This window comes from Macaca mulatta, chromosome 7, assembly GCF_049350105.2.
Source record: "Macaca mulatta isolate MMU2019108-1 chromosome 7, T2T-MMU8v2.0, whole genome shotgun sequence".
Classification (NCBI taxonomy): Eukaryota; Metazoa; Chordata; class Mammalia; order Primates; family Cercopithecidae; genus Macaca; species Macaca mulatta.
The window spans coordinates 38,740,825-38,768,416 of NC_133412.1; positions in this window are offsets into that span (position 1 = coordinate 38,740,825).

Genomic DNA, 27,592 nt, shown 5'->3' on the forward strand with positions numbered 1-27,592 from the left:
TCACAGTGATGGCAGAAGAGCAAGAGCAGAGCAGAAACACATAAGGTCTCTTGAGGCCTCTTCTAGGAACTGGCATAATGTTACAATCTGCCCCATTCTATTGTCCAAGGTATACTTTGTGATCAAACCCAAGTCAAAAGGCAAGGGAGTACATCCTGCTCACAGTGAGAAAGCACTTACAAAGATACATAGTAAAGAGGGTAGATGCAGGAAGGGAAAATAATTGCAGAAAATAACTCATTCCATAAAGTATGCTAGGCACTCATTGAAGAGCGGTATGCTCTTATGTGCTCTATCACCATACGTATATAATGGGTATTTTGATCCAGATTCTATGGAGAATCTTTATAGAGAGTCCAAAATGTTTATATTAGTCGTTAAGGTAGCACATCAATTACGTGGCAGACAGATTTCAACCCAGGTTTCTATGGTTCTAAATTTGAGATGTTTCCAATATGGGATAAGAATTCACCAAGTTATCTGGCTGCATTCCAGTTAATTTTTATACAGAGCATACAAACAAACACCTGTGTTATTACTTACACTTTAACAATTCAATAAATAAAATTAAAATTAAAATGAAAGTTAAAAACAATCCTTATTTTATTGCATGTTCTTCCTATTTGCCAGTGTATTAGTCCATTCTCATACTGCTGACAAAGACATACCTGAGACTGGGTAATTTACAAAGAAAAAGAGGTTTAATGGACTCACAGTTCCATGTGGCTGGGGAGGCCTCACAATCATGGTGGAAGGCGAAAGGCATGTCTTCCATGGCAGCAGGCAAAAAGAGAATGAGAACCAAGTGAAAGGGGTTTCCTCTTATAAAACCATCAGACCTTGTGAGACTTACTCACTACCACGAGAACAGTATGGGGATAACAACCCCCATGATTCAATTATCTCCCACCAGGTCACTCCCACAACACATGGGACTTATGGGAGCTACAATTCAAGATGAGATTTGGGTGGGGACACAGCCAAACCATATCAGCCAGCAATCTTCCTGAGTCTGCTAAAATTTTTTGTCATTTATTCTTTGCCCTTATGATACTCTAGAAAGTTTAACATTCTGTATTAATATTTTTCCTGCCATTTATACATAGAGTTGGTATTTAATATATTATAACATGGAGCTCATTAGTAAGGCAATTCTTTCACATCATTAAAAAGCATTCCATTACTTAAAACAAAAAATTCTAACACCTTAGCACTAACTATAGCAATTTGCTTTCATGATGTTCCTTTAAAACATGTTCAGAGGATTTATTTAAAGTTCTTGTGCCAGAGTCAGGCCTGTGAAATGTGTGATGACTAGAGTGGACTCAGAGAAATTATGACCTGAATCATCATGCTGGGGTCTCAAAGGGATTATTCCTATAGGCAAATGAGCTTTATTTCATACCAATTCAAACAATGTAGGTTCTCATGATTATGCCTCAGTATCACTGTTGGAAAGGGATCTTGCTAGTTCTCAATTGCTTAACAGACATCTGTTGAGAAGCAACATGATGAGGAATCTTCACAGCCCCCATCTCACCATCTCAAGAAACTACAAAGAATCGCTGTTGACCAGGCCCCCAGCTAGTCTGTGAATTCTTCCCAGGTGAGAATCAGTACCACATCCATCAGTTACAGCAAGTCTGATCTCTGTCCTCTCCATCAGCCTGTTTTAAAGCCTGAGACCAGGACAAACCCATTCTCAGTTTTGAAAAGGGGAGAATTATTTATACAATGATAGTCCATGGGTGGTTTGTGAAGAAGGCAATACAAAGAAGACAATAGCAAACTGAACTAAGAGTCAAGAGACCTGACATCTGGTTCTGGTTTAACCACTAAACAGCAGTGAAACCTTGGGTGCACTGCACCCCTTTCTTTAACGTTAGTTTTCTCGTCTGTCAACTTTGAGAATAAAAAGTTAATATTTTAGAACCAGACAGTCCTAGGTTCCAGCTCCACATCAATAGAGAGCTGGTAGTTCTTGGGCATAAGCTCTTAGAGCTTGAGTTGTCTCATCTATTTAACAGAGATAATGATTGCTACTTTCCTTTCCCTGGAGGGCTGAGAAAAACTGTTGGTACTCACTAACTGTAAATTTGCTCCTTCACTTTGATCACTCTCTGACTGTACTGTTCTGGAATTCCAAAAACTAGACTATTGATGATTTGAACAATTCTTTTTTCCTATGAGATGTATCCTCCTAATAAGTTGCTGATAATAACACATCACTATACAACTCTTTTCAAGACATTTTTCTGTCATACTCCATTCTATCAAATTGACAAAAGACTTACATTCTTATTGTCTTATTTCCCATAGAAATACTCTCAAACCAATGGGAGGATAATGGAAATTTTTTCAGTCCTGTGATCCCTCTACAGGTTCTTCCTATGCTTACATTCTCATGAAATTGCACAAGATCACACACAGCAGGTTTCACAGTCATGAAACTAAAAGCCACATTAAGCCACAATGTGATGTCAGTCTTGTCCACCACTCACCATCTCACCTCAAAAACAAGTAGGAAAGGTCACATTTGGAGAAGAAAGCTTTATCTTCCTTTTTCCTTTAATTATAAAGTTTCCTGAAAGTTTTAGGGAAAAGGATTTTTTTTTAATTTTAATTCTGAAAAATAAAATACATTTAAGGGGTTTGGTTTGCCTGACTTCCCTTCTGTCAGTCTGGATCCCAGTGGTTTTGGGAGCTATGGCAGAGAGGCACATGTGGGAGCACATACATCAGCCTGAATATACACTGAATATACATCAGTCTGACTGGCAAGTTCATTAACCAGTTATCTTTAACATTGTGCAGCTTCCTTTGAGTTAACCAATTCAGAAAGTTATTGATCAGTGGTCTGTAATCACGGCAGACCATATAGAGATTTTAAATATGTTGTCTTGCTTGATTCTTAGATCTGCAGAGTAATGACGGTGGGAGAGGAAATGAACAGGTATTTGATTCTTATAACTTAATACCTTCCATATATGTATTATGGTTGTTTCATTGAGACCTTTACTGCATGTCAGGTCCCATGCTAAGATCTTTGCTTTCATTATCTCTTTTAATTCTTCCATGATGTAAGTTGCTATCACTCCCATTCAGAGACAAAATCTTTCAAAGGTTATCCGGCCAATAATTTGTCAAACCACTCTTGTCTAACACCAGAGATAAAGGGTCTATGAAAGAAAGCATTAGGTTCAGGGAACACCCTCATATTATAGAGAGTATATACTGGAGGTGAGAATTGGGCCTTTAAACTCAACAGCATTGCTCATTTAAATACACCAAAGCTTGGCTTATTTTACCCTGACAAAGTGCACTAAAATCCCCTTGCTGGGAGAAGTAGCAATTAATGTGGATGGTAAGTATGTGAGCTGGTATTATGTAGTTGAAAATACTCAGGTCAATTTCTCAAGGTGATCTTAAGTGCTCATGGCGGACATCACTTAGTAATAAATATATCATGATTTCTCCCATCCCATGAAAAGAGATCTTTACAGTGACATTGAAAAATAATCATACATAAGGTTGAGCCATATGAAATTGCTGATTTCAAACCAATTTATAACCTACAAAGTGACAACTTTTTATGGCTCAAATGTTTAAAAAGTAAATACAGTTCTGTTGTTTATAAACACGTACACTAATTCTACTCCTTCCTAAAATCCCACTAAACCATGTCAAGTAGATAATTTTAAAAGACAGAAACCTACAAGGAAAGGAAAACAGGATAGGCAACAACAATTACAAAATACCGGAGGCTGAAAAGCAGGCAGATGAGTGATAACTAATTTAGCAGTTGCAATAAAGCTGAATCATAAGATGAAGTGAGGAAACATAAGGACCAATCCAAGTTGCACTGAAGAATCTTCAAGAGGCTCAGCACCCATCAGCACTGGAGCTTCTGGAACTGGGAGTGAAGAGATGGGAAGCTAAAGTCAAAAGGGTTGGTGAAAAACATGTTTTGAAGGAGTTTCCCCTTCCCTTTTCTCATTTCTTAGTAACCATCCCTTCTCCATCTCATCAAAAATCTAGAGGCCTCTTCTCTGGAGAGGAATGTTTTTTAAAAAGGTCTTTGGACATGGTGTTGACAGAAATGGTTGATGGCAGTGAGTGGCTAATCGCATATCCAATGCTGAAAATTTGTAACCCTCTCCTATGGTTCAGCTTCCAGAATGCTGGTAGCCAGACTTTTGCCCTCCAGGCAGGATTTTGGAAGAGTACTCCCTAGAGAATATAACAAGCCCACGGGGAAAGACATAAAAATAACCACAGGAGCGGCTCCCCTAAACAACACATTCAGAAAATGCTACAGTAGGTCTCAAATTCAATCAACTATCCCTTTCCTGCAATCACAAAAACATAAGGATTGAGTAACATCTGAGGACAACCCTCTAACACAGAAGAGAAAGGCCAAAAATCAAACTGAAAAATGCAACTTATATATGGAGCCTAGAACAACACACAATCATCATTAATATCCCCAGAAATAAGAGAAGACAGTATATTCATGAAACTAGAATGCTATGAAAAATAGAACACACACATACACAGCCTACTTACGAAATTAAAAACACCACAGCAGAAGTGAAAAGCTCAATAAAAGCGTTTTAAAAAAAGATATTTTAAAGTCAGAATTGAATGATTTGTTTCAAAATATGAAAAACAGTTCCAGAGAGAATAGAATAAATCCAGGGAAGGAAATAATCCATAAAATGATTCAAAAATATTTCCTGCAGTGGAAGGACATGAGTTTCCAGATTAAAAGGGCCCACTGAGAGGGCAGTGGGAGGAAATGGGCTCTCATCCATGTACACTTGGTAAAATTTCAGAGTACTTGGCTCAAAGACAATAAAAGCTGTCAGTGAGAATCAACAGGTACACGAAAAAAAGAACAGTCAGAATAAGTTTATATTTCCAAACAGCATTACAGAAAAACTAGAGGGCACAGAATCCGAGTCTTTAGAAAACTCAGTGGAAATTCCTAGCATGGCATTGTTCTGCTGGCGTAGATAGCACTCGACAGACAGAAAGGGAAGATAGAGTTATTGCAGATAGATACACCCAAGAGAAAAATGGAAAAGATAAATTTCTTAGTGTGGCCAACATGTGGAAAATTGTGATAAATTTTTGGAAGATATCAGAAAAATTAGCAATATATGTAGACAACTAATAACATGAAAAACAAATAAGACAATCCACTTCAGAAAAGACAAAAGGCAAGAAAGAAAGCAAATATAATTATCTACAGTGCAAAGCTGGGAATAATATTTGCGTAGGAGCACTACAGTAATAACTGAATATTGATTTAGCCAAATATAATGGGGACAGGGAAGCAGAGTGGAAGAAGCTGAAACCTCATCTATCATAATAGAAACTCAAGATAAAACTTAAAATTCATTAGTCCAAAGAAAGCAATATATGCATATTATTCAGAAATGTGTGTGCTTAAATGCCTGAAGAAAAAACTAAAAGAACAAAACCGTCGCCTCAAGAGGAAGATTGAAAAGAGTGTGGAGCAGTGAGGCAGGGAGTTACTTAGAAACTGTTATGAGCCTTTTATAATTATTTAACTTCTAAACCATGGGCACTGTTACTTTGATAGAATAAGTATTATTTTAAAAAATCTAAGTTCAGTGAACGTGAGGATACAGCCCCTCTGAAAACAAGTTTGTTCACAGTTTTGACAGAGGCCTTCTTACTATTACCAATACTTACAGGGGGGAGAAAGTTGGCAAAGCAGTATGTTAAGTACTGTTTTTAGAGTCACAAGAATACATGACTGAAATAAATTCATCTTAGGGAGTTCAAAGCTTTGACCTTACAAGATGAGTTGAGAAAGAAGAGTCAACACTTCCTAGTGTGTTAACCAGAGCTGTAAGTTCAAGAAGTACATAGGCTACAAACCATCATACACAAGACAGCACATTTTGGTAAAATGAATATTAATTACTAGTAAATAAGTTTAAGAACTAAATGTTAAACTATTCCTTATTTCCCTCTGTTGAGCTTTAAATCTTCATTACTTTCTAAAATGATCTTTGTCTCTGTGGGACTTTGTTGACAAATCGTTTCATGTCCTCTGGGCAAGTCTTGGAACATTCTCTTTGTGCTTCCAAGGAGAATAATAATCTTGGCAAGAAGCTATAGTTGTGCTAGCTTTATTTCTCTTAGCTGCGGGTGAATGTCCCTCCAAGGGCTCCTTCTCTGGGCCAATTTTGGATGGGTGAAGTGTGACATAATTCTTATTTTTGCATCTGACCACTTAGAAGACGTTGTCTTTGTCCTTTCAGTTTCGGTTCTGATAGGTCACTTTGTGGTGATCTATATTTAAGAATTGCTGTTGAGAAACACTGTCTTAGCATAAATACTAGACGCTGTGCTTTAACTCTTCCCTCACCTCTCACCCACTTGCTGGTCTTGGTTTTCTCTCGTCGAATTGCCATAACTCCTCATTCTTTTGCTTAGGTCTCTCATTCTCTTTTGCATCATATCAAATGTTTATACAATTTTATGGAATTTCAGTTGGTGGTACATGAGTTTCTATGAGTATGACTAATTCTTTAACCTGATGAAAAAGCCTCCTTTGATACCTTTGCTTCTGTTAGCACATTTGTAAGTTTGGTTTTGTCTTTTCTACCCCTGCAAGCTCCCATTTGTAGTTACATGTTTTTTTCTAATTTCTATCAAAGATCTATGATTAGATGATTTCTGCTGCCTCTAGGGAGACTGTGTCTTTGTTGGTGTCTACTCTATGTTGTTGTTAACTTTCTGTTCTTCTTTAGAGTTATGAGTGTGTTTCTTCAAAGACTCCTTCCTACATTCTCCAAATTTACCACATTGGTTTCAGGGCCTAAATTCTGAATTCTGGCTGGTGCATTTCTTCATTTCAGGTTTCTTCATTTGGATTGCGGTGGATCTACTCTCTAAGACTGCCTGTGTCTAGAATCAGGAGAGGAGACCTGGAAGAACTGCAAGTTTAAACTCAAGAGATGCTGAGAATAGAGAAAATACCCGCAGAGCTGGCAAGCCAATGGGCATATGGAAAAGCTTGCAGAATTGAAGAATCCTGAAAACCCCAAGTACTTTCAATCCAGACCCAGGCTCCCAGGGGACACTGTGATGGCACTCACTCCAACCTGTTCCCTAGCAAAGGTCTCCAAGTAGGTCTCCTGGAGAATGTTCCCTTCTTGGAAAGCTGCAGCTAATAAAACTAAAATAAATGATAAAAGGATATTTGATTCTCAGAAATCCCATTTTCAGTCAATGTAACTAGAATACATGCATTTAATAAAGTAAAGCCAGCCAGGCGCGGTGGCTCAAGCCTGTAATCCCAGTACTTTGGGAGGCCGAGGCAGGCGGATCACGAGGTCAGGAGATCAAGACCATCCTGGCTAACACAATGAAACCCTGTCTGTACTAAAAATACAAAAAAATTAGCTGGGCGTGGTGGCGGGCACCTGTAGTCCCAGCTACTCAGGAGGCGGATGCAGGAGAATGGTGTGAACCCAGGAGGTGGAGCTTGCAGTGAGCCAAGATTGCGCCACTGCGCTCACTCCAGCCTGGGTGACAAAGTGAGACTCCATCTCAAAAAAAAAAAAAAAAAAAAAAAAAAGCAAAGCCATCTCTTTTTTCTTAGTTTATATATTCAAAATAAGATTTACTTATGTTGCTGATGGCATTTACTCATATCATGTATTCATTAAACATTTATTGAGTACCTACTAAGGTCCAGGTACTGTAAAGTGGCTTATTCTTTTGGATTATAATTCAGCAGCACGTATTTGGAGTCATTTTTATATGATTAGTATCGGTAATCTGACTCTTGAGAATTTGTCTTAAGGTAATAATTCAGATGACAAAATCATAAGTAATATGAAAAACATATTTATCGCCGCAATATTTATAATGGTAAAAAATCTAAGTGCCCAATGATAGGAGAATTAAGATAACAGTGGCATATTAATCCCATGAATGTTAAGTACTTACTGAAAATGACAAATAAAAATTTTAGTAAATGGAAAAGAATACATGAGATGTTGGGAACAAAACTAAGACAGAAATTCCATTAAAGTACAATTGCAACTATATACAAATATTTACATAGGTACGAAAAGCGACAGAAAACAATGAGAAATGAAATACTTGATACGATTAAGCGGTCATATTATAGCCTTATTTTTCTTCTTGAAAAATTATAAAGTTGTCTTAAGAGTAAGTAAAAATAATGACATGAGTTGAAAAACATCTTAAAATCATCTACTTTTTGTAGCGCATGGCAATGTGCAATGTATATGGAACTCCTAGGATCCTTAATATTAATAGTTTGGTTACATATGGAAATGTTTTGGCCCTTGATGTCAAGGGACACGACATTCTCAGAAACCAGCAGCGATAACCAATATCATCCAATACTCAAGGGCCTGTAGTTTCCTAGCCTTAGCTACTTCATTTCCCAAACCAAACTTCCTTGATTTCTATGACTCTTCAATTGGTTTCTCACTACTCTAAGAAGCAATCACACTTGTCCAGTGCTTTCAGAACCTTGAACTCCTTAGAGATCTCTTGGGGTAATAGAAAATTCAGGTCATACTGAGCTAAACACTTACACTCTGACTGAGCTTGGTTTCCTCATATGTAGAATGGAGATGCTAATAGCTCCTCTCCCACAAGTCTGTAATGACAAGGTATACAATGCACCCAACACAATGCCTGCTCCTTGATGGGGCAGGGCAGGGGGACCAATAAAGAGGCATTTCCTATTTCAAGGTTAAAAAGCCAAGTAAGGTTCTATGGGCCATGCAATGTGAGAAGGTTGGTATGAACTTTTGTAAATAGCCACCTCTCACTCAGCTGGCACCAAGCTCTGCCATTGCAGAGTGTGACCTCGGGTGGCACAGTGGGTTGTGCCCTGACAGCAAGTTTCTGGCAAGAACATTTGACTACTGATTTTATTATTATAAAGGCAATATAATTGTATTTGCTTACTTAAAAAAAGAGTTGTAAGGAGTGAAAAGTGGAAAACAATCCCCAAAATCTTCCTTCCCTTTTGAAGAAAATGACTGTTAACATTTTAAAGTGTACAGTCATGTGCTGCATAGCAATGATGGATGTCATATATAGCAGTGGTCACATAGGATCATAATTGGGCTGTAAAATTCTTATTGCCTAGTGATGCCACAGCACAATGCATTACTCCTGTGTTTGTGCTGGCACTCTTGTAAACAAACGTTCTGCACTGCCAGTCACATAAAAGTCTAGCACATACAATTATGTACAGTACATAATACTTGATAATAAATGACTCTGTTACTGGTTTATGTATTTATAATATTTTCAATAATTATTTTAGAGTATACTCCTACTTATAAAAACAAGTTAACTGTAAAACAGCTTCAGTCAGGTCCTTCAGGAAGTATTCCAGAAGAAGGCATTGTTATCATAGGAGAGGACAGCTCCACATGTATCATTGTCCTGGAAGAGCTTCCAGTGGGACAAGATGTGGAGGTGGAAGACAGTGATATTGACAATCCTGACCCTGAATAGGCCTAGGCTAATATATGTGTTTGTGTCTCCGTTTTGAAAACAAAGTTTAAAAAGTAAAAAATAAAAAATAATTTAAGATAGGAAAAACTTACAAAATACAAATATAAACACTTTTCTACAACTGTCCAACGCATTTGTATTTTAAGGTAAGTATTATCACAAAAGAACCAAAAAGTTTAAAAAATTAAAATATTTATAAAGTAAAATTATAGTTTTAAATAAAGCAAAAAAATTGTAAGTACTCTTTTACTTTTAGTGAAGAAAAAATGTTAAAACATTTTTAATGGTAAAGTTAAGGTTAATGTATTGTTGAAGAAATAAAAATATTTTTTCTAAATTTAGACCTCATATTCACTCACCATTCACTCATTGACTCGCCCAGAGCAACTTTCAGTTCTGCAAGCTCCATTCATGGTAAGCACCCTACAAAGGTGTACCATTTTTCATCTTTTATATTGTATTTTTTTGCTTTACCTTTTCTATGTTTAGATACACAAATACCATTGCATTACAGTTGCCTATAGTATTCAGTACAACAAGGTGCTGTACTGGTTAGTAACCTAGGAGCAATAGGCTATAACATATAGCCCAGGTGTGCAGTAGGCTATGCCATCTAGGTTTATGTAAGTACACTGCATGATGTTTACATAGTGACAAAATTGCCTAATGATGCATTTCTCAGAACATATCTCGGTTGTTAAATGACATATGACTGTATTTCTTTCTGGGCTTCTCCCCTGCATAGGTTTTGGCTGGTAATCATATGCAGCGTGGTGACAAGTGTAATGCTGCACATGAAATTTTGCATTTTTGATTCTTAATTTAAATGCAGGAAATAAATTTCTGGCAAGATCGTTTGACCCATTTCATAGTTTTCAGGGCCATTTTTAATGGCTACATAACATTCCCATTTGGAAAACTTAGAAGTAGCATGTGTGCTTTCCTTTCTTGCCTCAGGAAGTCACTTGTATTACCTTTCATTTCTAGGAGGACATCTGAGTTTTCCAGGGGACTCTATATCACAGAGCCAAAGGTGTATGGGAGCATAAAAATCTTCCTGGAAAGAGTGGAGTAAAGGGAAAGAGAAAGGCTGGAAGAGGACAGAGGGAGAGAGAAAAAGTGAGGAAAGAAAGAGGAGGAAAAGAAGAAAAAAATGAGAAGAAATACAAAATAGAGGAAAAATGAAATAGAAGAAAAAGTAAAAGAAAACGGAAGAGAAGAGAAGAAAAAACAAGGAGAAGGAAAGTAGGAGGAGGAGGAAGGTAGGAGGAGGAGGAAGAGGAAGTTTGAGGAGGAAGAAGTTGGAGAGGAAGAGGAAGTTTGAGGAGGAAGAAGTTGGAGAGGAAGAGGAAGTTTGAGGAGGAGAAGGAAGGCAGGGAGAGGAGGAGGAATCTGGGGAAGAGAAAGATTTGGTGGGGGAAGAGAAAGATGGGGGGGAGGAAGAAGAGGGGAGGAAGAAGAGGGGAGGGAGAGGGGAGAGGTGGAGGGGAGGAAGAGAAAGGTGTGGGGAGGAAGAGAAAAGTGTGAGGAGGAAGAGAAAGTAGGAGGAGGAGAAGGCAAGTATCTGGTATTTTTAGATAAAACCTGGTCCCCTTTGATTCTTCCATGATAGGTTCTTTCTAAGGAAGATCATGACTCCCTTGGGGTCTTGGCCCATTGGCTTCCAATATATCACCAGCCTCTGTCATTTTGTTCTCAATCATTCATATTTAAGGCTTGGCCACTGGAACTTTTGGCACTTGATAAATCTTTATTTTGAATCACAAACACATTTACCTGACATTCTTCTTTCTGAAGACTCATCATTACTCCACTAAATGGATGAAGGCCTTTGATTGATTCCTTGGGTTTCAAAGGGCTGGGTCCTTGAATTCTGCCTCAAGGGATTCCATTTTGTTTCTTTTTGACTCCCAGTGTCCGGCTGGGACTAAATCTCTCTTCCCCAGGTTTTGCTCCTGCTGCATTCACCACATGCTGGTCTTTTTACAGTCCCTGGTGGGGCTCTGGGCCCGTGTGCTGTCTCCCGTTTTGGAGAAAGTAAGGTTTATGGAAGATTCTAGAAGCCCCTTATCCTGCTACCAGTTGATCAGAGCTGCTGAAATAAGGGCCCTGAGCCTGACTCTCCTCCAGTCTGCTCTGCTTATTATGAACCTGTGACCTGCCATTGTTCACAGGATGACTGTAGACATCAGTCCAGGTCCAGCAAGCAGGCAGACCCCTCCAGCCCCACCAAACACACCAACAGTTCCCTTGTTCTGTAAATGGGGCCAGCAATGCCTTCTGCCCTTCCTCCCAGATATTTTTGAACATCAAGTGAGATAAGGAGAATAAACCTGGGAAGTGCTTCAAGTAAGACACTATTAATATTATTAGCCTCTCTGCTGTTACGGGCACTATTGTCAGAGGCAATGCTCACCCTTGGTGTTATGAACCACGTTTTTCCATTTCCATCCAAATTCAACCCAGATCAATTGAACCCTCATCCCCACGGTAATGGAATCTGGAAGTGGGGCCTTTGCAAGGTTATCAGGGTTAGATGAGATCTTGAGAGTAGAGCCCTGTTGATGGAATTAGTACCCCTGTAAGAAGGGATACCAGAGAGCTTGCTTGCTCTTTCTCTGCTATGAGAGGACACAATGAGAAGGTCACCCTCCATAAACCAGGAAGAGAGCGCTTACCAGAACTCAGCCCTGCTGGCGCCCTGATCTCAGACTTCTAGACTCCACCACTGTGAGAAAATAAATGTCTGTTGTTAACCACTCCGTTTCTGGGAAGACTAAGAAACTTGACGTTAGGCCCAGCCAAGAACACATTTCCTGCCCTATATGTGCCTGTTATCATACTCCCCACCATGGCTGGCAATCACCCAGGGCTGGGACTAGGGTCAAGAAAACGAAGACTTGCCTCAGGGCAGAATTTAAGGTGGTGCCTGAAAGTTAGCACCGAGATAAATATTTCAACACAATATTAAACACAACAACAATTTAATGTAAAATATCCAGAATGAACAAAATACCAATATTTTAAGCAAAGATGAGATCAGTAACAGTGCTGTATCAAGCCACATTGGAGCCTGAGGCAAAAGGAAGAATTAGTAAGAGTGATTTTATTTTAACAATTTTGATGTTTTGCTCACCATGGATTTTTTTGCATAAATTTAGATTTTTTAAAATATTGTCTTAAAATATGGATTTATCTTGATTGCTAAGTCGTGAGCCCTCTGAAGTTTTGTACCTGAGGCAAGTGCCTCCCTCTCCTAACCTTAGTCCCAGCCCTGCAGTCTCCCGTGTCGTGTCATTTCATGGGGCCTACTGGCCCATGACCCTGTCTCTGCCTCTTCCTTGACAATCTAAGTTTACTGTCTACTGTCTGATTTTTCTAGGCCCTGTTCAGTAAATCTATGATGCATATTGAATTCTGATTTACTGAATAGTAACTATTGATAAAGGATTTATTCTCTCAGAAATTGACCGTTGAGCAAAAGTGTCCTTAAAACACAATGTGTGAAGACAAAAGAATGAATCTGTCATGGTGGAATGTTAATTTTTGATTCAACAAACAATTATGAAATGTCCAGTGGTTTGTGTCTTATGCTGATACTGAAGATATTTAGATGAAAAGATTCTCTCTGTTCTGAAGGGCTTGCAGCCTCACAAGGAAGCCAATGAATGACGGCACAGTGAGAGCGGTGCTCCATGGCAGATGTGGGGAAAGGGAGGGCCTGGAATGGCTCTCAGTCCTGCCTCTGGAACCAGGGAAGTCTTCACAGAAGAGTCGCTGGAACTCCCCAAAATTAGTAACTATTTTATTCTGATTCTATTTCATATATGCTTATTTTAGAAGAAATTGGAAAAGACAAAATATAAACAAGAAAATAAAAATATCTACTCTCACATCCTGGGTATGACTATTGTTAACATTTAGGTTAGTTTCTTTTCAATTTATATGCATGTCTATGTTTATATGTGCTGATATAAATAAGGCATAAATAAGATGTAAAATAAGGTATATCCAAAACATAGAACTGTTAAAACTTATCATTGCCTTCACTTTGCTCTGGGGCCTGCATTCCAAGTGATGGAGTGCAAGAGAAAGAAGAGAAAGAGAGAGAAAGAAAAGAAAAACAGCATTTCCACTAAAGCAAAGCTATCTTAAAATAGTTTACATTTTTAACAAATGTTCAATCAATACCAAGTTCAAACTCCTCATCAGTACTTGTCTTTCCTTTCAGACTCTCCTGCCTGCTCCTTCCACGGTGCTGGGGTGCTGGGGTGCAGGAGTTAGTGTGCCTGTCCTCTGAGAGGTGGGGTCTCTCTTGGCCTCCCATGAGAGGGGGCATGGGGATCATGTGCCTGAGTCTGTCTGGTCTGAGTGTGCTGCTGGCACCACTGCTGCAGAGCACAGATCTTGCCATTGCTCAGGTAGCCATGTGCCTGTCTCCCTCCTACCTCAAGTCTCTTCTGGCTCATAAGTTCTCTCAGCACTGCCAGGTGCCCCAACCTGGTATGAAGCAACTTCCCTGTTACCACCTAGTCTCATGGCAGGAGAAGAGTTTGGGGAGATGGACACAAGTCAAATCCGCCTTCTGTGGAAAGGAAGGAGTTTGAGTTTTATTCTAAATGCATTGGAAAGCCATTAGAAGGTATAGGCAGATAATTGATACAAAGCAGTTCTCATTATGAAAGGATCACATTCTTTGCTCTGTGAGAATGTATTGGGAGAGACAGGAGTGGAGGTAGGGTGACTAGATAGGAAGCTATTGCACAATCTAGGCCAGAGGTGATAATGGCCTAAACCTAGGTGGTAGCCTTAAAGATTAGAGATAAATGCAGGATTGATGTGGCAGGACTTGCTGGTGTGTTGGATGTTTAGGACAAAGGGCAGGTGGATGGTTATACCACTATTGAGTTGGAGGAACCTGGGTTGGGGCAGATTCTACATGAGGAGGAGACCAGGAGTTCTGCCTGGAACACATTAAGTTTCAGATGTTCCTGACATCTTCAAGGGGAGATGCTAAGCAGGCAGCTGGCTGTGTGAGTTCAGAAAACTGGTGTGGACATCATCAGCACACAGCGGACCTTTAAACCCATGGCAATGAATGCAATCACATGGTGATTAGTGATTCACGCAGGCCAAGAAGGAAGAGCCTCCATCTAGAGAGCTTGAGTAGAGGAAGGAACAGGGAGAGAGGGGGTCAGGGAAGAGGAGTCTGCCACAAGCCAAGAAGAGTAAGGGTTCAAGGAGAGCAGGACATGGTGAACTGTGGGAAGCTGCTGAGAGGGCAACCAAGGGGATCCCTTCTGGGAAGCGCTTCACACCTCCCCTGGCAGTCAGGCAGCCTCTCCTATTCTCCCCCACCCCTCCCCAGCCCCAGATATCCTCTTTATACACTCATCACATTTCATTGTAGGTTTTGTTAACGTATCTGCCTCCCTGCCTAGTCTGAGAGTGATCCTAATTTATCCATGCGTCTCCTCCAGAGGTAGCCCAGTTTCTCATCAAGTCTCAGTTCCTGGTACATGTTAAGAGAGTTAAAAAGATTAATCACCAGGGGGAATGAGGCGGCTGTGTAGAGCACTGGAAGAGATCTATGAAGGTTAAGAAGGGGCTGTGACTCCTTCAGACACAAAATGAGCAGGCACCATTCTATTAGAGGCATGCTATTGTGGGTGTCCATGTCTGCAGGGCTGGCTCCTCTGGCCTCCCTTAGAGAAAGTGTTCTTCATGGCTGAGAGGAGGGGTCAGCTTGGGAATTAGCTCTACTGATTGTTGGCAGTTGTGAGTTTTGGAAGGTGGAAGCGGGGCAGATTGGCTGTTTTCTGCTGGCAAACATGGCCCAGGGGTATGCAACTCTTCTTCAGCATTGTACAACTTGGGGATCTTCAGTGGTGGAGGCAGTGACTTCCTATCACTGGATCTCAGTGACTGCAGAATGTTCTGCAGCTCTAGGGGCAATCTCCTGATTGGGGCAGAAAAGGAGGCTTCCCTGGTGGGTCAGGTCTGCAGTGCTCTGGGGGTCAATCTGGCTCAACTTAGGGCTCACTCCACCAGCCCCTCAGTGATCTGATAAGTCAATTTCCTGGATTACATGTCGTTCTCTTTGAAATACACAGGGGGTTTCTGGTTCCGGTTCTCAGTACTCACTGAGAACACCGTTCCCTATAACTCTCCTAAGCAACAGCCTGCAAGAAGGAAGGAAACAAACAATTAACATGGTGAAACAATTCCTCCTTCCTCTGTCTGCCCACCCAATTTCTGGGGGCGCATGACCCAGGAGTGGCTTCACTGGAGTTGGTTCCCTGAAATGGAAAACCATGAAGGGTGTGAGACTGTGTAATATATGCTGATGTAAGGGTCAAACAGAAACTCGGAGATGAAGGTGAATAAGACAGCAAATAATTCTGTGTGGGACATTCTGTGCAGGCCTCCAAATTAAATGGAAATGGTGGGGATTGATGAAAGGTTCAGAGCAGGAATTGTGAAATGGCTCCTGGCAGCAGCCTGAATCTACTCTGCACTCTGTCATGATGCCATTGCCTGGGACTTATGAATTTTGCTTGTACAAGATTTATTATTTTCTCTTAAACTACAGAATTCCAAAACACAAGACAAACCAGGGCCCAAAGGTCTTTGTAGAAGTGGTAGCATCTGAGAAGGGGACGTTCATAATGGTGCATGGTAGGTGCTAAAACTTGCCTAATGAATGAAGGAATCGTTAATAAAGGGCTTCTTATGGCATGGCTGTGAGCATCCACCCTCACCTCTTTTGCTGTGGTTGAGCAAAGTGTTTTGAGCTGCATTTGTGCTCGCTTGATACGTGATATTGTTAAGGGCTTGATGTTGCTCTTTGTAAACCTCCTCACCATTGGGACCATCCTCCTTGCTGCCTGCCTCCTCCTCCCTGTTTTCTCCAGCCTGGAATGGCTTCATCTCTGCTTTCAATCCACATAGCCCAGACTTGGCAAAACCTGGATCAAGTCCTACTGTCTTCCTCAAGCTGCTGGGTTTCTCTCTGATAGACATCTCACTTCTCTGAACGGGCGACACCTTGAGCTTGTACACCCTTTAGAGAGTTTCATCCTGCTGAGTCATGAAGTTAGCTCAGTAACATTTATCTTGCTGCTAGAATTCCTGGAAGGGAAACCAGCTCACCTGCAGCCCATTGTATCTGCCCACTAGTTTACAGGCCTTAACTCTTTAAATCATCCTTTCAATCCTGCAAAAGACACAAGGGCTCTCAGAGCTCAAATAACTTTCCCAAGGGCAGCTGGCTTGGAATTGGCCAAGCTGGGAATGGGCCTTGGTTTGGAACTGAGTCTGTCTGGACTTTCCGTCTTGAGGCTCCCACTCTCTTGTACCATCTCCCCTGACATCAGCTGCTTTACAAAGCTAGATGGTAAGCCTCCTGTGGTCAGGCACTGAGTCCTTTCAGAGGGGTGTGCACCTCTGCTTGGACGTGTCCTGCACATAATGGTTACTCAATAAACATTATTTGGCTAATTGGAATTGTAAGACAGTTACCTTATAGTTGTATAGTACTTTAACCTTTAAAAATATGCTTACATTTGCTAATTTGGTCCCTGTGATAGGAATGTTTATTTAAAACTCCCTATGACACAGATTTAAAAACAAACAAACAAAAAACCAGAAACATTACTGAGGTCAAATGAATTTCCCAAAATCACATAATAAGAAATCTTGGCCTCTGACATCTAATTTAGTTTTTCTGTTGAAGTACTAGGCACAAATACCATAAAGGGATATTTCTGAGACAACTGGGAAGGTTTAATTATGGCTAATATATTCGATGATATTAAGGAATTAGTTTCCTATTTCTTCTATAACAAATTACCATGTATTTAGTGCCTTAAAGCAGTGGTTCCCAACATTTTTGGCACCAGGGACCAGTTTTGTGGGAGACAATATTTCCACAAACGGATGGTAGGGGGATGGTTTTGAGATGAAACTGTTCCACCTCAGATCATCAGGCATTAGATTCTCATAAGGAGCACAAAACCTAGATCCCTCACATGCACAGTTCACCACAGGGTTCACGCTCCTATAAGAATGTAATGCCTCTGCTGATCTGACAGGAGGTGGAGCTCAGGCGGTAATGCTCACTCACCTGCCACTCACTTCTTGCTCTGACACCAGTTCCTAACAGGCCATAGACTGGATTGGTCCATGGCCCGGGGACTGGGGACTCCTACTGTAACGAAACACAAATTTATTATCTTACAGTTCTGGAGGTCAGAAGTTCAAAATGAATTTGGGTTAAAATCAGGATGTGTTCCTTCTGAAGGCTCTAGGAAAATAGTTTAGAAAAAAATTTTTTTTCAGGTTTTAGAGGTCATCTTCATTTTTTGGCTTGTGGCCCCTTCCTCTGTCCTGAAAGCCAGCCCTGTAGGCTCTTCAAAGCTCACTCTGTTTTCATCCTCACATCACCCACGCTTCTGTCTCCCAAAGAATCCTTGTGATTACATTGGATGCACCTGGATAATTGAGGCTACTCTCTCATTTCCAGAGACATTGTATTCACAGATCCCAGGGATTAGGACATGATGTCTTTATGAGTGTGAATACGTGTGTGCGCGCGCGTGTGTGTGTGTGTGTCCTTTATTTAGTTTACCACAGGAAGTATTAATAATTTTGGTACATATAATAATAATATAGTGATTATGTTTTTAAAATGACCACATTTGTTATAGATGTTCACTGAAGTATTTGTGGTGAAATAACATGATGTCTGATATTTGCCTTAAAAATTCCAGAAAAATCAGTAGATCTGTGGGGAGAAAAAAATGGATGAAATAAGACTGGCAAAGTGATAATTATTGAAGATGGGTGTTAGGTACATGGGGGTACATTTTATCATTTTTTTTCTGCTTTTTGTATGTGTATGAAATGTTCCATAATTTTTAAACTACTATAGATATTATTAATTTCCTGTGTAACTCACTCTAATCTCAATCTCCTATCTTCCTTCCCAGGTGGAATTGCCATGCTGAATTTGATGTTTTTACTCCTTTCCATAATTTTATTATTACTATACATTTAATTGTAGTATTACTACATGTTTAATTACAGTATTACTACACATGCATGTCTTAAACAATATATAGAATTAGTTTTCACATTTTCACAAATTTATATAAATAGTATCATACTGCACATTTCTATAGAGTTTTTGCAATATATTCATGCCAACACATGGATAACTCTAGTTCTTTCTTTTTTAGGTAGTAATACAAAGTATTCAACAGTATGGCTATAGCTAAATTCAGCCCTATGTTGGTGTATATTAAAGCTGTTTTCAATTACCACAAACAATGCTGCAATAGACCTTCTGAATACCTCCTGTATAAATGTGTGAAATTCCCTTTAGGATACTAAGTAGTGGAATTGCTAGTTTATAAGGTATATGCATCTTCCTCTTAACTGGATCTTGCTAAATATTTAATAATGAGGTGGTGCCAATTTATACTCTCCGGCCATATATGAGATTTCCATTTATAGTCAATCCTCATCCTCATTTAGTATTTGAAGACTTCAAAATTTTTGCTAACCAAATTGATGTGAAGGAGTATCCACTATTTTTTATTTTATTTTATTTTATTTTGTTATTATTATTTTTTTGAGGCAGAATCTTCCTCTGTCACCCAGGCTGGAGGGCAATGGCGTGATCTTGGTTCACTGCAACCTCTGCCTCCATGATTCAAGCGATTCTCCTGCCTCAGCCTTCCCAGTAGCTGGGATCACAGGTGTGCACCACCACATCCAGCTAATTTTTGTATTTTTAGTAGAGATGGGGTTTCACCATGTTGGCTAGGCTGGTCTCAAACTCCTGGCCTTAAGTGATCCACCTGCCTTGGCCTCCCATAGTGCTGGAATTACAGGCGTGAGCCACCGTGCCTGGCCCCCATTATTTTAATTTGCAAATATCTGATAGTGAGGTTGAGCACCTTTTTATCTGTTAATATTCTTTCATTTTCTCTTTTAATTCTTCTTTAAACTGTGTCTAATCTAAAGCTTATGTCATCTCTTATGCTTATTTTAATATTGTTATTTCCAATATTTTTTAAATTTCTGCTTTGTCTTTTTAAAGTTTCTGCTTTGGCATTCTAAACATTCTTACTTTAAACTCTTGGCAGATTATAAGATTAATTTCATTCAGAGTGAAGTCATATTTTGATGACTGACTCTTGATTTTGTTGACTCTTAGATTTTTATTGGTTTTTGAATTTAAGTGTGTAGGCTAGTTTGATTTCGGGAATTTTGGTTCCTATCCTTTTTTTTCTTTTTTCTTCCTCTTTGTCCCTCTGTCCACATATCCCTTTCTGTCTAGCATTTCCAGTGGCTCCTTCTTGGATTCTTAGGTTCTCAGTTTAGACCTGGGTCTTATCATGGTATTTCAGGGCTCTTTTTTTAAGGTGATATTGAGAGCATTAGAGAATCATTTATGGAGCAAGGGAGGGGCTTGTGTTAGATCCTGTTTGTGAAAAATATCTGTGCCTTACTGCCTTCAGAGTCTTGTAGCTTACTAAAGGCAAAGAGCTCCAGGTTGTGGCCGATAGCACTTTTTTTCAACTCATATGTGTAGGACACCTCTACACCAGCCTGGGCTTCAAGAAAGGAGCTTGGGTTTGGTCTGCTTCTTTGCATAGAGCAATTTTAGTCTTACTTACCCCACATATGCAACCCCTGTCTGGCCTGTCTCTGTTTATCACTTTCAATTTCTCATCTGCTTCTATTTTACAGAAATGGTTAACCAATTTTCTAAGTCAACTCTGACTTTTTAATTTTCAATTTTATTTGTTATGGATAGGCACCTACACAGAAAGGGTGCTTTGGGTGTGATGACAGTCACTGTGATTGGAGACACAGGCTAGTTTGCTCCGGGAGTTAGCTTTTTATATCCCGGGCACTTTCTCATAGGGTTGTTATGTGGGGTTGTTGAGACAAGATATGAAAAATACTGAAGTCACAGTTTTGAAGACACCATTCTTTTGTGTTCAGCACTGAATGCTGCTGCTAAGTATGTTGTGAATCTCATTCCTATTTTCTTGTGAGTGCACAAATACACACAAATGTACGCATGCATGCCTTCATGTCTGTTTGCAAGTATGATATCTATTTGTCTGATTATCTACTTGTGTATATTATGTGTTTATGCCTTTATTTGAAAGTACCCTTTTCTTAGGATTTTTTTAATGTTCTGAAATTGACAAAAATGAATTGACGTGTGAATCTTTTTCATTCTTTCTTATTGATGCTCAGTGAAGCCTTTCATTCTGAAAACTTGTATCTCACTAGTTATGGGAAAGATTTTCTTATTATTTTTATATTATTCCTACTCCATTTCTCTATTCTTTCTTTTGATAGATGTTGCCCTTTCTGGATTGACTTTTGTCTCATATTTTCCTCCTTATCTTATTCTCATATCTTTTTTGTTGTTGTTGTTCCGTGTTTAGAGAAGCTCCTCAATGTTTTTTGGTAGTTCTTTAAACACATTTGTTGGCAAGCATACATGTTTTTTCTTTCCATGAATTCTTTCTTGCCCTTTAGCTGATGCTTTTTCATGGTGTCCTGTTCTTGCTTTATAGGTGAAATATATTGTCTCTCTCTAAGGATACTCATAAGAAGTTTTAACAGTTGTCTTCTCTTCCCCAGATTCATTATTTGCCTCTTAATTTGTTGTGAATGTTCACCTTCCTGCAGCTGGGTGAGCTCAGCAGTCTGGTGGTCCTTGGTCATCTTCCATGTTTATAAATGAAGGACTCTGCTGAGCATCTGACCCCAGAGAACACTGTATGCAGACTGGTTAGCACCAGCTTCTCCCTGGATTCTGTCCTTGACAGGATGACTGACCAGCCGCTTTCTGTCCCAGATCTACTCAGGGGTTGCATGCACAGAAGACACTCTGCTTTCCTTGTAAGCTTTCTGCCTTGGGAGTCCCTTTTCCCTGGTTTATCAGTTAACATGACTGCACCTCCTTTATACTCCTCCAGAAAGTTATCAAAATCTCTACCATAGATACACCTCCCCACTCCTATTCTCAACATTTGAAAAAGTCTGTTTCATTCTATACTATCTAAGCCTGATGGGATTTAGGAGGCAGAAGATAGCAGGTAGCTTAAGGGGTTCACCATCTTGAAGCAAAACATGAATTGGACCAACTGATAATTTAAAAAAAAAAAAAATCACTCTGGCTGCTGTATGGAAAGGGGGTTGGATGGGGCCATAAGTTAGAGCTCAGAGGCCAGCGAGGTTCATCAATTTCTAGTGCAAGGTGATGGGACCATGTCTGAACTGAGGGAGTCAGAAAAAAAAAAAAGAAGTAGAAGGATGAGGGAATGTATTTTGAAGGTAGGGCTGACAGAGGTCTCTTTTCACTTCTTCTGAACATGTCCATACTTGTGTGAGATCCTGGGATTGAGATAAGAGGGTCTGGGCCTCAGATGACTAATCTCAGAGAGTAGCATGAAATAGTGGATAGAATACTGGATTGGGACAAAGGCAGGTCTAAATTTGAATTATACAAGTGATTTTTATAGACTACCTCATAGCCTCAGCATCCACATTTATAAAACGGGTACACTAATACCTACTGTTTTCAGTCAGACAACAGAATTCCCCTAGACAACTCTACGGAAGAGAATTATTGCAAGGACACAGGCAGCTTAGCCTGGAAGTGGGAGACTTCAAGCCACTGATCTCTCCACAACTCTCTATAACCCAAAGGATTTCTCTCTCACAGCATTTCCATTTCTGTGTGTCTAGTGAGGCTCTGTTTTCTGAACGCCAATTTGCAGAAGGAGATAGTCTGATTGAATTAGGTCATTATTATCAACCCAATTGGAAAAGCCCTTTCTAGTAGGTTGCTGACCATTGATTGAGAAGGCTTTCTCAGATCAAGTCAGGGGGCACTTCTGCACAAAGAGCAGCACAGCCCTTCTTTTCTGGCCAGAGAGAACTCCATGTGTTCAGATAAAAGGAGACCCAGGAGGCATAAGTACCTTGACTAACATATTCAGTACCTTATCTCTTAGGGTTGATGTGAATAGCAAATAAAACAAGACATGTACAATACATAGTAGGTAGTAGATTTACATGAATCCCACTTCATTAAAAAACAAACAAACAGAAAACCCCACTTGCATTCCATAAAAAAGTGGGTTTAATAATTGTTAGGCTCCTCAGCTTTCCCTATTATGGGACATCCTAATTAGCAAAAATTAGTTTAATTGTGGAAATGTAAGTAGGCTTTGAAATGCATCCAAAAATAAATACCGGAGAAATAAAAGATCCCAGGAATTTGGGGGAATTACTTTGTTTCCTTGGTTTTGTTTCTTTGTGAAAATCTCTATTGTAAATTTAGTGAGTTGAATTAATTATGCCTGATACCTGCCTTCCCCTCTTTATTTTTCTTGAAACTCCAAGTCAAAATATGATTTATACGTTCAGCACCAGGACTGTTCAATATCTATTTCTAAATCTGTATGGTTAAAAATGTATATGAAAACAGAACCTGTTATACTGTCATTTAATTAATAAAGGCAGAATTCTCAGTTTTCCCACCATATGCATTCTTTTGTTCAGATGCAATGTAGGTGCTATTTTCTGCATTCCTTTTTAACTTTTAATAAGCTTCCTTTCTGTAAAGTGTGGATAATATTGTAAAAGAGTAGCTAAAACACATTTTCAAAAGAAAAACAATCCTTAACTGAAAAATGATCCAAAGGAAGGGGGAAAAAAGAAAACTACCCTGACACATTCACATACATTTAACATTCCTTATGTGTTACTGCTTATTAGATCAAAAGAGAGGACAGAGAACAGCCTCACTTTTTCAGATTTTGTATTTTATCACTCAGTTCTTTCAATTCTGCCTCATTAACATTTCTGTTTCCGCAGGAAACTAGAGGCATGTGGAGAGAAAACAGACTGTGGGGTCTGAAGACCTGGAAGTGTGTACCAGTCCTATAGTTAACAAGCTCAACCTATCAGCTGAGGAATAAGGAGGTTTGGACTAGACCAGGGTTTCCCAAAGAAATAGCCTAACACTGCTGATCTGGGATTTGTGAACATTCCATAACATTGACTCACATAATGGTATGTTAATCTTTTTCTTTAATTTATGTTCAGTACTTTTCTTGCATTATATCATGGAGAAAGCTTCAATTTGATGCTGGTATGTCCTTAACACCTTTCTACCCTTGATCTTAGCCAAAAGGTTGAGAAACAATCAATCTTCAACACCTTTCTAATCCCTTACTGATCTTCCTTTTTTAACAGAGCAAACCTCAGGCTCAGACCCTTCGGCAGGCAGCGGTATCTAGCTGGAATTTAAAAATCACCCTACTCACCTCCCGTGGCATTTGATGTTAAGGTCACTACTAATTATGGCAAGTGATCCTGCTATTTCATTTATAAAAATAATACAATGTTTTCTTTTAAAATAAATGAAATCTAAGTTTAAAAAGTATGTCTAATGAGTACAGTCACATGTCACTTAACAGTGGATATGTTCTGAGAACTGCATTGTTAGGTGGTTTTGTTGTTGTGTGAACATCATTGAGTGCATTTACGTAAACCTAGAAGGGATAGCCTACTACACACCTAGGCTATATGGTATGGCCTATAGCTCCTGGGCTACAAACTTGCACAGCATGTTACTGTACTGAATACTGTAGGCAACTGTAACACAACAGTAAGTATTAATGTATCTAAACCTATCTAACCATAGAAAAGGTAATGCATTGCACTACAACATTAGAATGGCCATGATGTCACGAGGCGATAGACATTTTCAGTTCCATTATAATCTTACGGAACGACCATCATATATGTGCCTGTCACTGACCAAATCATCATTATGCAATGCATGACTATACTATTATTTGTACAAGACGCAAATAGTTATGGCTAGAATTGTAAGTGATACGATTGAAGGAGAAAACACTGGTCTAGATGATCTCCAAGAGCCCTTGCAGCTCTCGAACCTAAGCATTCTCACTTTTTGTGCCCATCAATTGCTATTTCTGTTAGTAATGCAAACACAGTTTCAGAGGATGAAACACACCTACTCCATCTCCCTTATATCACAATTCACTGGGTCCTGTGCCCCTCAGAGTATTTATATAATAAACACAGGAAGAACCTGTAGTTCATGACACTGGGTTGTAAAAGGAAGGTGAGAAAGCAGTACTTGAGGAGTTTTAGGAAGGCTGTAGACTTCTGGTTAAACGTGACAGATTGAACACATGTTTATTTTGGCTCTATCTCAAAACCGAACTAAAAAGACAGTAAAGGAATAAAACAAGTTTAATCTTATAAAAACAAGGAGAATGGAGAAACAGTGGACCAGAGATCCTAAAAAAAGTATTTGGGAAGGTAGAAAACTGATGGATGAAGGATAATTGGAACATAAGTGCCTGAACAGATAGGTACCAGGGAAAACCAGATGATTCATGCTGTAGCACCTTGGAAAAGCTCAGGTATTAGAGATGCCAGGTTCCTCTAAAGGCAGCAGAAGAGCTGCCATCAGAATGACTGCTGGAAATTCTGTCTAAAGCAGAGTTTCTCAGCCTCAGCACTATTGACATTTTAGGCTGGATAACTGTTAGATTTAGTGGCGATCCCGCATCACAGGAGGTAGAGCGGCATCCCTGGCCTCTACCCACTAGATACCAGTAGCACCACCTCCCCACTGTAACAACTATGAAAGTCTCCAGACATTGCCAAACATCCTTTCAGGGGGCAAAATTTCCTCCATTTGAGAACCACTCACCTAAATATCACTAAACCCTCCCTGAGCAGATGCAGCCAAGTCTCTATTGCTTATCTATCCTGACAAGGAACCAGAGGTTTATTCTGCAGATACACTGGACCAGAGAAGCTCCAGACCTGGGAACAGGAAGCACAGAGAAGGCAGGGGTAAGGCACTGTCCTGAAAGCCAAGCATTAGGTAAAGTCTACATACAGAACCCAAGCCTCTTCCCCTACTCAGCTGCTGGAACATGGCCAGCCAGTGAATTACCTTCCAGGAAGGGATGGAGAGGCTTCTCTGGAGAAACTGGCCCTAGAGAAGACTTAGTATTTGAGGGTTCCCCTGAGATACAGCCAGATCCTGCCCAGTCTTCCTGTAGGGAGCCACAGTCAGCAAGTACCACCCTCCGTGATACACATACAAACACATGGAGATCCACACACACACACACACAGAGATACACATATATAGACATACATACCCATGTAGAGGCACACAAAGACACACATTCACAGACACAGAGACCCACACAACACACACATGTGCACACACACGCAGAGCTTCTAACGAGTATTTTCGTGCATCATTCTCAAACTGACAGCCGAGGGGTATTTGTCAGATTGTGTGGTGACAATAAACAAACTCCGAATCTTAGTGGCATATGCTAACATTTGTTTTTTTGCTCACTGGTCTGTAAATTGGCTGTGGCTTGGCTTTGTTTGGGCTATGGTTCAGTTGTGCTCAGCTGCAAGCTGAAGGGCCTAAACTTCCATATTCAAAGAGCTGACTAGGCTGGGTGCAGTGCCTGTAATCCCAGCACTTTGAGAGGCCAAGGCGGGTGGATCGCATGAGCTCAGGAGTTCGAGACTAGCCTGAGCAACATGGCAAAACCTCGTCTCTACCAAAAATACAAAAAAAAAAAAACCAAAAAAAACCCCCCAAAAAAACCAACAACAAAAAAAAACGGTCTTGGTGGTATGTACCTGTGCTCCCAGCTACTTGAGAGGCTGAGGTGAGAGGATCATTTGAGCCTGGGAGCGGGAGGTTGCAGTAAGTAGAGATTGCACCACTGCACTCCAGCCTGAGTGACAGAGTGAGATCCCATCTCAAAAAAGAAAAAAACAAAGAGAGAGAGAAAGAGCTGAATAAGTGCTCGGTGCAATTAATTGTAAAGACCCACAAAGGAACACATCAACTAGAATTCTCAAAGTGCTATAATGAAGAAAATAGCCCAAAAGGATTAAGGATGAAGGTTACGTACAAATAAGAGTTATTAAAATGGCACATGACTGCTCACCAGCAATGTTGGATGGTGGAATCTAAGGGGGCAGTGCCTTCAAAATTCTGAACGAAAAGGTTTGCTAATCTAGAAATTTTGTCCACCGAATTATCGATCTAAGCATAGAATAACTATTTTCAGGCATGGAAAGTCTCAGAACTTTCCCTTACATGGGCCTTTATTAGAAAATTACTTGTGGGCTGAGGTGGGTGGATCACCTGAGGTCAGGAGTTCGAGACCAGCCTGGCCAATGTGCTGAAACCCTGTCTCTACTAAAAAAACAAAAATTTGCAAAGCATGGTGGTGGGTGCCTGTAATCTCAGCTACCTGGGAGGCTGAGGCAGGAGAATTGCTTGAACCCAGGAGGTAGAGGTTGCTGTGAGTCGAGATCACACCATTGCACTCCAACCTGGGCAACAAGAGTGAAACTCCATCTCAAAAATAAAAAAGAAAATGACTATAGATGAGTCTACCAAAATAAGGGAGTAAAGTAAGAAAGCAGAAGATGCAGAATCCAGGAGGGACAAGAAAGGGATTCATGGTGCCTGAAAGCTGTACCTGACTGGCAGCTGATATGTACAGGGAAGCCAAATCAAGTTGGAATGGAAGAGTGAGGGCTCTGGAGAGGATGTGTACTGTACTGAGAAAAATAAAAACAACTTGAGCAGACCCACTTTATTTGTGCTCAGAGGCAATTTGCCTGAGGCCCTGGGCAGAGGAGCCTCTGCCCTGGGTCCTCCTCCTACCTACTCCTCTGATTGGATGAAGCACCTTCAGAACTAAGGTGTATTAAGCCATTCTTGCATAGCTATAAATAAGTACCTGAGACTGGGTCATTTATAAAGAAAATAGGTTTAATTGGCTCACGGTTCTGCAGGCTGTGCAAGCATGGCACTAGCATCTACTGGGCTTCTGGTGAGGCCCCGGGGAGTTTTTGCTCATGGCAAAAGGTGAAGTGGGAGCAAGAGAGAGAGAAAGAGAGAGATGCCACACAC